Source organism: Syngnathoides biaculeatus, chromosome 4, assembly GCF_019802595.1.
Source record: "Syngnathoides biaculeatus isolate LvHL_M chromosome 4, ASM1980259v1, whole genome shotgun sequence".
Lineage (NCBI taxonomy): Eukaryota > Metazoa > Chordata > Actinopteri > Syngnathiformes > Syngnathidae > Syngnathoides > Syngnathoides biaculeatus.
In genome coordinates, this window is record NC_084643.1 from 15,615,444 (window position 1) to 15,627,848 (window position 12,405).

Here is a 12,405-nt window from a genome sequence, read left to right on the forward strand (position 1 = left end):
GACTTCCCTTGTAGCCAATGGGATGCCAAGAAGATGCTACAGCGATAGCCAGTGGTAGACCAGTTCCATTGCACCACACAAACCAAGATACATGATGTCCATCATGAGTAAAGACTGATGTCCCTCCTAGCCAATGGGATGCCAGGAAGATGCTACGGTGCTAGCTAATGGGAGAGCAACTCTATCGCTCCACACAAACCAAGATACGGGATGTTTACGTCGGTGGAATTTAAGGGGTGCAAATTCACTGCCCATTTTTTCGTTTCGTATCCCGAATCTCCTTGGTAACTTGAGACAATATTTTTTCGAGGAAGGGTAAAGTACCCTGACTTTCTCGTTTCTAGAGACCTTCATAAGTAGAGGTACCACTGTAACAGTGTTTTGATTACACTTAGCTCAGTCTAAAGTGGCTTCCTTCATTGGCACTTGGACTCCTTAGCTGTGTGTAACAGATACACTTCAGTTCCCCACCCCCACTCCATCCCCATTCTCAAATACCTCCGGACTTAACTTTCTGCATTCTGATGGTTAAGCATGACAATAATTCCTTACGTTACGTTCAGATAATACTGACACCACACCACCCCATACTGACACCACACCACCCCCATCCCCAGAAACTTTAAATAACTGACGAGCTTACAGTAGTATGGTGTGCAAAAATAGCTGGGCAAGCACGACAGCCTGACAGAGTTTGAGTGAAAAGTGTAACAATGTGACTGAACTTGTGTGAACCCTACTTCGTCAGCACATTCCCGGGGTTGGACCATGAGAAGCACAGAGTGTACTCTGTCGTGTTGCTGGCTGGTCGACAGCCAGCCATCCAATGCTGCCCTCTTCAAAGTCAAAGAAAATTTAAGCAAATATTAACTAAGCTATTACTTAATAAAATGGAGTCGGGATTTTTCCACTGTGTGAAGAAGAAGATACACAGTGTTGCCCTCTGACTATGGCACAGTGACTGCACTTAAATACTGTATGCAGTGTGGGATTTTTTCATTTTCAGAACTCACCAGAAGTCATTATGAGGAACCCTAAGGAGACGTAATAATTGAGTTTTTGGAGAACAGTCTTAATGCGCAAAAATATACATAAGTACTCTACATACAAATAGCAATGCATTCACACCCTTGACCAGTACATTATATGTCACTTACACATTATTTATAAGTCACATTTCCCACTGTTGTGCTTTGCTAGAGTGGTGTGAAAGCAGCTAAAGTTGCCAGATGTCTTTTGCATTCATGCAATATAAAAGAACCTTAACACAATTAAAATCTAGGCATCAGGAGTGAATAGGAAAGCAAAAGGATCATTGCCCTATTTCATATGGTACAAACATTTCCATCTTCCAAGTTAGTTTTCCTCACTCGCAATTTTGTCATAACTTCACACAACCACCATAGCTCAAATGACTGCTCAAAAATACACAAGCTGGTATGTTTGCAGAAAATGTACTTACACGGAATACTATACCATCATTCTACATTTCTCAGCATACAATGCACAAAGATTTTTTTGTAATGTATGTGTACAGGAAGATAAAATTCGAATCACCAGAAATACGAGTGAGCCTCTTCATGGCCAACTCAATCAAATTCAACAAATATACTGTGCCCATCACAACAGGGTTGAAGCCAAATTGGAAGTTTTATGTCTTTCAGTAATACTATATGTATAAGCTGTACTACTGACGAAGTGCTCATTTTTCACACTACTACATTGCAAACTGGATTGATAAAGAATAATAACCAAACACAACAGCAAATCAAAAAACACAAAACCAAATCCCTAATTAGAACGACAAATAACTAAATACAACAGTAAATAAAAAAACACAACAAATACAACAACAAATTACTGAACACAAAATTAAATAAAAAAACAACAAATAACTAAACAATTAACTATATAAAATAACAAATAAAAAAACACAACAAATACAACAACAAATTACTGAACACAAAATTAAATAAAAAAACAACAAATAACTAAACAATTAACTATATAAAATAACAAATAAAAAAACACCATCAATTAAACTAATCACAACAGCAAATCAGTAAACAACAATACATAACTTATTGCAATGACAAATAACTAAACACAACAGCAAATAAAAAAATCACAACAGTAAATGAAACAAATCCCAAAAGAAATTAAGATACCGGGAGAGGTAGGTACTGGAAGGGAAGGTATGACTCGTCGGTTATTGGATGAAAGAAAACACTTGATTGGATGTTTTGATGAGGAAAGGTTTATGCCTTTGTTTTTTTAAATGAGCATTACCGGTGATAGAAGCGTAGCTGCCTGAATAAAGGTTTTTGAGTTGGGAGATATGCAACTTTTCTTATTTGGTCCCATATTTGTGTTTTGGGTTAGATGTTTACAGCAACACTTCCTGCGTGGTCGACCACTCCAGGGTTTGACATATTCTATAACTGTGTCGTGGAGTAGGGGACCATGAGGAGTTGGGGAGTTGGGTTTTGTAATGTACATCTGCACAGACTAGCTCCCGCTACACTTACGGTACATACTGTATGAGGTGATACTGGATATATAAGCTCAGAACTAAATCATGACATTCAAATACGTACGTCCCTGCTAAATACACATTTAAAAGATTTTAAGCTGACGGAATGTTTTCCATTTCTACAAGAAGGTACAAACACTTCGCACAGTTAGTGTTTTTTAAACAAATATTTACTATATTTTAAGGCTTTAGTACTGTTAACGTAAGTGACACAATATGGAGCATTCTAACTTGCACACTAATTCAGGTTATGTCACACCAGCAGTGAACTTCATAATGGATACACCAGGTCAGACTTGCCTGTTTTTTGGAAAATAACATTTAATAGGAATCGGTCAAAAATGTAATTGCTTGGCACATTTAAACACTGAAACAATGCCCTGAGTGTTTTATAGTAAAACTTAGACTGTTTTTTTTTTAAACTGTTAGTTTTGGCTGAATCCTTGATTTCCTAAAAAATAAGAAATCAGTGCCTAGATATTCGTAATTGTTCATGCAGTTGTCATATTTGCCCTCAGTTTCTAATAAGTTGCTTGAAGGGCACCTTGAGCTAGGGATCTCAGTCTATTTTTTAAATCAATTAATCACAATTAATCACAGGGACCAAACTCATAATTTTGAGTTTTGCTTTGATGGTATTTTTAACTTCAAGAGAGAATTCAGCAAGACACAATATGCACTTTTTTTTTTAAGTCCATTCGAGGTGATTACTGAAGCACACCAGTCGGAGTCTCTTCCAATCCATTTTCCAAACTGGTTGTCCACACAAGAGTCACAGGAGTGCAAGAGTCTATCCCAGCTATCTTTGCACTAGGATAAGCATTAATCTGATCACTAACTTTATAGCAACCTGCATCACATTTCATATATCAATCTGCGATTAAGGTAAAGGAGTGTTTTTGGTAAAAATAAATTGAGTGATTAATCTGAGTTAATGCGTGATAAATGTGTTTTTTATGATAAATTGTGAGTTAGTATATTGGTAACCCTAATTTTAACATTTAAGAATGTGTAGTTATGGTTAAAAATATCATATACACAGTCACTGTGATTTGACGGGCATGTATGTGCCCGCGCGCCATTGCACTCACAAATCTGCACAGTTGAGGACGAAAAATCACGCGTATAAAATTTGTTAAGAGTAAAAATACACAGATATTGAAAGACGTTGCTTATTTTGTGTAGTCTTGACCAATGTTCCCTCTAAGCTGCGCCATTGCGCACTTGCGCACTTGTCTAACACTCTCAACGCACACGAGAACAGATCCAGCACAGTGAACCACAGTCTGACGTCTTTTTTTTTTTTAACTTGGAATCACACGGCCTCTAACAACGAGCTGCTGCTCAGCCTATTTCTACTTCAGTGGTTCCCAAAGTCAACCTGGGCCCGGACCCCCAGTAAGTCGTTCAAAAAGCTCCCAGACCCCCAACCTCAACTTTCACCAATAATCTAGTGGCGGACACAGCTATGCCATTCTGGTAGAAATGAATACTCAATTTTAGTGGCTCACGTGCTCTTGCTTTTTATTTTTGCACAATAAATCAAAACATGGTTTAACACTGGAAAGGGCAATTCTCACATCATAATTCGCTTCCAGACGATTTCGTTTTTTCCTCTTCACATCAGGGACCCCCTGGAAAGACGTTTTTCACCCCCTGGGGGTCCGTGGTCCCCACTTTGGGAACCACTGTTCGAATTCCTATTTTACCTGACACCACGCCCCTCTGCTCTTAAAGGGTTAGACTCATAATTACAAACACCACCCACCACCAGTGCTTTAGTTAGCAACACAGTCTGAGCAACATAGATCAAAGAGAGTTAGACATGGTGCTTATGTTTACTCTTGATAATATTGGTAAAAGTAAAAAAAAAAAAATAAAGAAGTGCTGTTGCTTTAATGAATATCGGGGAATGTGAAACTGTCATGCTCCTGGATTCCAGCCAGGGCTGGGCGTGGCCAGCTAATCTGAAGGTGCACACCTGCGCCTCATGACCTTTGATTAAGACCCAGTACATATAGGACCCGGGGGACGACTATTACTCTGCTAGATCGTTGCCTCTCATGCCTCGTTCCCGCACTACCGTACTCCTGACGTCTACCTCCCGTGTACCGACCAACGCCTGTCTCCCGACCTACCCCGTAAGCCTGCCGTTACTGATCTTGCTGCTTGTTTGGACTGACTCCCTGGTAACCGACATTGGAACGAATAAAGGCGTATTCCGCACTGCTTACCTCTCACCTGAGTCGTGCATTTGGGTCCACCCCCGAGTCTCGTCCGTGACAGAACGATCTAGCCAAGAACATGGACCCAGCCGACTCTGAAGCCATTCGCCGCACGCTGCAAGTGCAGGGCAAACGCCTGGGTGAGCAAGAGGCTGCTCTCCAGGGTATGACTCACCAGATCCAGGAGCTCTGCACCCAGCTGCAACCATGGCTAGCCTACCAAGCTAGCGCGGCCACTCTTGTGCCTCCCCGTGCCACCATCACTCCGCTCTCTCGACCAGAGCGGTTCTCAGGCGACTCCGGTAACGTCAAGCCCTTCCTGGCGCAGTGCGATCTCCACTTTGAGCTGCAAGCTCCCGCTTTTCCCACGGACCGCTCCCAGATCGCCTTCGTCATTTCCCACATGACAGGGAGGGCAGAGGCATGGGCCACCGCCGAGTGGAGCCGTAACTCGGAGACCTGCCGCTCATGGGCGAGCTTCGTCTGCGCGCTCATCCAGGTGTTCCAGTATGCGGCTCCGGAACGCCAGGCGGCGTCGTCACTCATGACAATTCGCCAGGGGCGTCGCCGCGTGTCCGACTACGCCATCGAGTTCCGGATTCGGGCTGCCGAGAGCCGCTGGAATGAGGAAGCCCTCCATGACGCGTTTTACGAGGGACTGTCCCCACAGATCCGTGGTCACCTCGTGGTCATGGATCTTCCGCCTTCGCTTAACTCCCTCATCGCATTGGCCCTCAAGGTGGACCAGCGCCTCACCGTGCAGAGACAGATAGAGGGCCTGAGGGAGGAGGAGAGGGAGAGTCGCAGTCCGGTTGTTTCCGCTTCCCGGCCACCCGTGTTGTCAGCTTCACCGGAAGCCATGCAAGTGGAGGGGCTTGGCAGCTCAGCGGAGGAGCGCTTACGTCGGCGACGAGAGGGACGCTGTTTTTACTGCGGGCGTTTGGGACACTTGATCGCCCGTCGCCCGACTCGACCAGGGCATTCTGACATCAGGATCGCTACTCCGGTGAGTGTGCGGTACACCGCGACGGGGTCAGGGAGGTCCCTTCTTCACCTCACCTTGGGAACGGACTCCCGTTCATGCTCTGTGACGGCTTTCATTGATTCTGGGTCGGAAGCAAATCTGATAAATCTCCGCGTGGTCGAGGAGCTGGGGGCAGCAACCTTTCCCACGCAACGTTTTCGTCACGCCTATGCCGCCAACGGCAAGTTCCTTTGTCGGGTTACACATCGCACTCAGACGCTACGTATGAGCTTTCCGGACGCTCACTCGGAGCATATTAGCTTTCATGTCTTCGAAGCACGTAGTAGCGACATCATCTTGGGCAGCCCATGGCTCAAAGAACATAATCCGCACATAGATTGGGCCATGGGTCAGATCAAGACTTGGGGAGAGGACTGTCTCAGTCGCTGTGTCGCTGTCCGGAGAGACAGGGTTATTCAAGTTGCGCCGGTTCGGCTAACAGAACCTAGTACCGCCCAGGACCTGACCGCAGTGCCCTCCTGCTACCATGACCTACGGGAGGTCTTCTCTGAATCTAAAGCAAAGTCTCTGCCGCCACATCGGTCATACGACTGTGAACTCCTGCCAGGCACCTCTCCTCCCAGAGGGAAACTGTTCTCTTTAACCGGACCAGAGCATCAAGCCATGAGGGACTACATCGAGGACTCGCTGACAGCCGGACTCATTCGCCCCTCATCCTCACCAGCCGGTGTGGGTTTTTTTTTTGTCAAGAAGAAGGACTCCACGCTGCGACCCTGCATCGACTACCGAGGCCTGAACGACATCACAGTCAAGAACAGGTACCCTTTGCCACTTATCTCTACAGCATTCGAACTCCTCCAGGGAGCCCGGATCTTCACCAAGCTCGACCTGCGCAGCGCTTACCACCTGGTGCGGATTCGGGAAGGGGATGAGGACGACCAACGCCTGTCTCCCGACTTACCCCGTAAGCCTGCCGTTACTGATCTTGCTGCTTGTTTGGACTGACTCCCTGGTAACCGACATTGGAACGAATAAAGTCGTATTCCGCACTGCTTACCTCTCACCTGAGTCGTGCATTTGGGTCCACCCCCGAGTCTCGTCCGTGACAGAAACTGGACGAGATTGTCTCTTTTTTGAGTAAAAAAGGTCTGGTCTGAAGCCAAAATAGAAAGTACAGGATGAGATGGTGTATAATGTTAAAATTCCACCTTGGCACAGCCTGATTGAGGATGAGAGCACAGACAATACAGTGCACAAAAAGCCAATTCTGTATTTTAAATATAGGAGGCAACATATCATTAACCTTAAAACTGTTTGGGACCATCATTCAGCTTTCAACGTGCATTGCTAAAGATATGCTGCAAGCAATAATTTAGTTTTAGACCAAGAAAAACAGACGGGGATATCATTGTGGGTTAAAAAAGTAAAAATGAAACAAAGTTGGAAGAGACCTTTCAAATTTATAGTTCATAGTTGGCTTGGTTTGGTTAGCAATGTATTTTTTTGTTTGTTGACATTTTCATTGTTGGTTTGCAAACACACAAAATTGTTCTTAAAATAGTTCTAATGGGAATGTAAATGCTGTAATCTGAATCTTTGAATGAGCCATGTAGCTTCTATGGATGACACTGATCTGACCACAGTGCATACATCTGATGTTGCTCGCAGTGGCCAATGGGAGCGGTCATGGCCTTAGTGTGTTTGCTCAGACACGTAAGAAAATTAGAGGGAACGTTGGTCTTGACATTAATTTACGTGTTTGTTTCATAAACATTGGTAACAAAACAAGCCTGATCCTAAACAATCAGTATTTACCTGGAAACAGGAAATGGAAGTTAATCGTACTGAGCATGTTTGGAAGTTAGGCCAAAAGGACATGTTCAGAGCTTCTTCACGTACTTCGAGCGCATTTACGTTGAAAGTCATCAACATAATGAGCCATGTCAAAGGCAATTCAGTTACACTGAAAACATTTCTGGGATATTACAGAGGTAATGTTTCAATATCTAACTATAATAACTATAGTATGAGATTGTGATTTACTTTGACTTGATCTAAATTCTAACGTTAGACTACTCTGTTCATATATCTAAATGCGAACGGTCATTTTCTCCCGTGGTACTGCGTTATCTTAAAGTTGAAAACGTTTCTCCTCTACATGCTTTAGGAAGTTATAGATCTACTGCTAGCTTTCATCAATGGATTGACAATAAATTACCCTAGATTACAACAATAGAACATGATGAAATAAAATGATTTGATGATATGAATATTTAGTTTTGAAATTGAACGTCAATTGACCTCTTTAAAAATGTCTGTCTCTGTCTGTACAGTGTCAATAAATTATGATCATGGTATTAGGTAACAACTACATACTCAGGTTTCACAACTCAGTAAGTTATTTTAAGGTCTTGAGATTCCATCCCTAATCACACCCGCAACTTTATATCTGCGGGCGTGACTGGAGGACCACACCTGTAACTTTATATCTGCAGGCATCATGGACCAAACCTGTATATTTGTCAAATGTGACTGTATACATGATTTCGAAGGTTATTTTTGAACAATGTTCTTTATTGTGCTTTGGTTCTGTTTAAGTGGGTCATGACTTGTGGGCCCCAGGGTATAGGCAATAGTAAAGAACCACCAATAGAGTTTTTTCCGTAGTTCATAAGAAGAAAGAGAAAACCCTAGAATCGTGAGAAAAGGACTAGTACATAATTGTAGCACAAATCTTTAACAGGTGTATAACCGCTCGTATGATTTTCAGGTGGTCAATTCTAATCTGTTTGACTTTTCAGCGCTCCAACGACCCTTGTGAGGATAAGCATCTTAGAAAATGGAATGGATGTTCAGAGTAAACTACTAAAGATAGTGGCTCACTTAATTATGAGTATCAAAGGCTAGCCTGGCCCTGCTCCAGTTGAGAGACTCTTTCGGGCCGACTGCCAAGCTTTTCTAGAATCGCTCAGTATCCACGTGCCATGGATCATCCTGCCAAGGTTTGCATTAGCAACCTTGACTGTAGCCACCCCAGCTCCTTTCTCCACTGCCAGCTTGTTTCACAACATTAGCCTGTAACTCTGAATGGTGACACTTTCCTCAAACTATTTATCCACCATGTTTTGACTTACCTTTTCCTGCTTCTCTTATCCTTAGCTTATCCTTCTTAGCATCAGAAATCTTGCCTTTTCCTCTGCTGATGCCCCTGTCTGTTTACAATTTTTATGTCAATACCGTTCATGTCTCTTTGCTGTGCACCTTTTTGAACCCAGTATAGAAGCACTTGATCATGTCAGTCTGGCTCTTGTTGACTTATCCACTTGTGCAGCATGCCGGAGAGGACCATATTGCATGTCACACTCCTCGCTTCTCTCCAAAGCTTTGTCAATTTATTTCATGAATGCTGAGGCTAATGAATATGAATCACACCTTATTTTCCCTGTAGTTGGGAGAATATCTTAAAGGTGGGATTAAAGAACTCTTTTTCTTTTTTCGGGTGTTGTCTGGATTTAACCTTGACATTTCTGTGAAGTCCACAAACATTTTTTAAAAATCTTCAATAGACCTAGAAGAGCAGGTTGGGAGCATTCTGCAGTAATACTTTGCATCAATCCATCCATTTTCCAACCTGATTTTCTCCAGGGTCGCGGGAGTGTTGGAGCTTAACCCAGCTAACTTCAGGTGAAAGGCAGACTACACCCTGAATGGGTTGCCACTCAGTTGCAGAGCGCAATGTAAGTCAATTAATTGTCATTATTAATTCTCATTCTCGTTCATAATTCTCATTTTAAAATTGTGAAGTCAGTTGGAGACTGACAGAAAAATCAGACTGCAGTGATTCTGACTTTTTCCTTCCCAATTGCAGCCTGTCTGTTCTACGTTACAGTCTAGAATGAGTCTTGGGCTAAAATTACTTTTTTGTTTGGGGAAGGGCTGAATTAACTGAGTAAAAAGAGCAGTTGCATGCAGAGAAGTGGTTTGAAATGAGATATATTTACATATATGTATTCTTTTTAATAGCAATATTAGTGCACCTTGCAAACCGTATATATTATACTAAAACTATGGTCTTTTAAATGTTGTTGGTCTGGTGCAATGAACCATTGACTAAACATTTTGGATTGAAGCTCCAATGACAAGTACTGTTCCTGCCCTGTTTTGTCTCCAAAGACAAAACCCTCACTTATTTTGTTATAGTTCTCTGTTATTCCCATGCATCAAAAAATAAAATTAATGTAAACCTGGCAGCATAGCTGAGCAACTGCTTTGAAGTGTTGGCCTCACAATTCTGAAAACTGGGGTTTGAATCCCGGCCTCTGTGAAGTTTGCACGTTCTCCCCGTGCCTGTGTTGTTTTTCTCCAGGCACTACATTTCCTTCCACATTCCAAAAAATGAATGAATTGGAGAAAATGGATGGATGGATGATAAGTGAAATTAGACTACGTCACTGCATTGGAATGTGTTTCTGTATCATACCAGGGGGGACTTCTTCTTTTCCTTTCGGCTTGTCCTGTTAGGGGCCGCCACAGCGTGTCATATTTTTCCATCTTAGCCTATCTTCTGCATCTTCCTCTCTAACCCCAACTGCTCTCATGTCTTCCCTCACCACATACATAAACCTTCTTTTTTGGTCTTCCTCTCGCTCTTTTGCCTGGGAGCTCCATCCTCAGCGCCCTTCCACCAATATACTCACTCTCTCGCCTCTGAACATGTCCAAACAATCGAAGTCTGCTCTCTCGAATCTTATCTCCAAAACATCCAACTTTGGCTGTCCCTCTCATGAGCTCATTTCTAATTTTATCCAACCTGCTCGCTCCGAGCGAGAACCTCAACATCTTCATTTCTACTGTGTCCTTAATCAACTGTATTGTGCTTTGTGTTCTGATGACCCAGGCAACTGTTATTTCAAAGCCTTGTGTCAAAGCGTATTTCTGGAAGTAAATGAATACTGCAGTGGTAAAAGTCAAGTAAGTTGAATTCAAATGCTGATCCTCTGCATAGAACTTTAATGACTGTTGAAGCTGGTGCTTTTTCAAATTGCTCAGGGACTTAACCCTCCTCCTTGGCACCTTCCTCATCCCTTTCGGTGGAAAATCTCTGCATTCATGTCTTCTTTCAGATTTGTAAAAAGCGTTAAACCTTTCTGGATTAAAGGAGGTAATCTGACAGGCAGATGAGTGTATTAACCAGAGTGTTGGCAGAGCTTTTAATTTCTCTTTTCATTTCCCCCCCTCACAGTCCATTTCTCCTGCTGACCCGCTAGATGGTATTATTGTGTTTTCCTTTTGAATTACAGAAAAAACATCCACATCCTCATCACTATTCACTCTCCTCTCTCCATTCCACTCTTTCACTATCTCCCCTCTTTTGCGTTCCCCTTACCTCTTGAGCTTCTCACAGTGACAGCATGCTTATGTGAAACCACGATTTATCATTTGCTAATCCGTGCTGATTATGGAGCTTTCCGCACAGTCCTTATCTGTTGCTGAGACCGCTTTTCACTCCAAAGCTGCCAATTATCTACCAGGCTGCCTGCAAACAGACTTGTCTCTGTCAGCCAGCTGCAGAACTGCAGCCAAACCCCTCACATTAGTGTGTGTAGGGGGGAAGTACACACTATCTATCTATCTACTATCTATCTATCTATCTATCTATCTATCTATCTATCTATCTATCTATCTATCTATCTATCTATCTATCTATCTATCTATCTATCTATCTATCTATCTATCTATCTATCTATCTATCTATCTATCTATCTATCTATCGATTGATGAGCATTACTCAACTTTCTCAGCCATTTTTTCCAACTGTTCCAGGTTTTTTGGAATGTGTTGGAGCCACAAAATTCCAAGTACATAATTATTTACAAAAATGTAAAATCCATTTTAAGTAAAGTTATTTTTTAAATATTACCAGTTTGACCATTAAATATCTTGTCTTTGTATTTTATTTAATGAAATGTGGGTTGAACATGATTTGGAAATCATTGTATTGTTTTTATGTTTAACACAAGGTCCCAACTTCATTGGAATTGGGTTTGGACTTCTGGGTACAGCCACATGCCAGTTACAAGAGGGAGTCTATCCTTGTGCAACCGGATTTCCATCCGTCTATTATCCAAGCTGCTTATCCTCACAAGGGTCACTGGAGAGCAGAAGCTTATCCCTGCTTGCTATGGGCGAAAGGCGGACCACTCCCTGAACTGGTCGCCAGTCAGTTGCAGGCCAAATATCCACATCATCACTGAGCGGGAATCGGTCCCACACTGCCCGCACTAAAGTCAGGCATGTGAACCTCTGCACAATCAGTCACTCCACAACCAGATTTATTTTTAGTTATTTTATTTAACCTTTATTTTATATATATATATATATATTATATATATATATATAATTTATTTATTTATTTATTTATTTATTTTTTCCACATTAGTACAAAAGTTGTGTCTGTGTTTTAATTACTCATTTCCTCATTTTGAAAAACACCATTCAAGCAATGAATTTTGCCTCATGTTTTTAAGATTGTATGGTGAAAGATGCAGCCGCTGACTAGTCTGGACAGATCGGGTTGCAACAATGGGGAAATGAAATGCCAGTATTTTGAGGGTAAATAGCCTGTAAGCAATATAATGAAGAGGAAAAAAAAAGCACAATTC

The 12,405-nt window shown here is 42.3% G+C and overlaps 1 long non-coding RNA gene across 1 annotated transcript in view; it reads left to right on the plus strand.

The window, feature by feature from the left end:
• The window catches only part of LOC133499599 (uncharacterized), an 88,741-nt gene extending 76,713 nt beyond the window's left edge, over positions 1–12,028 (plus strand). The window contains exons 4-5 of the long non-coding RNA XR_009794703.1: positions 9,389–9,480; positions 11,764–12,028. This is a non-coding gene — a long non-coding RNA (uncharacterized LOC133499599). The remainder of the gene's footprint in view (positions 1–9,388; positions 9,481–11,763) is intronic.
• Positions 12,029–12,405: the final 377 nt, after the last annotated feature.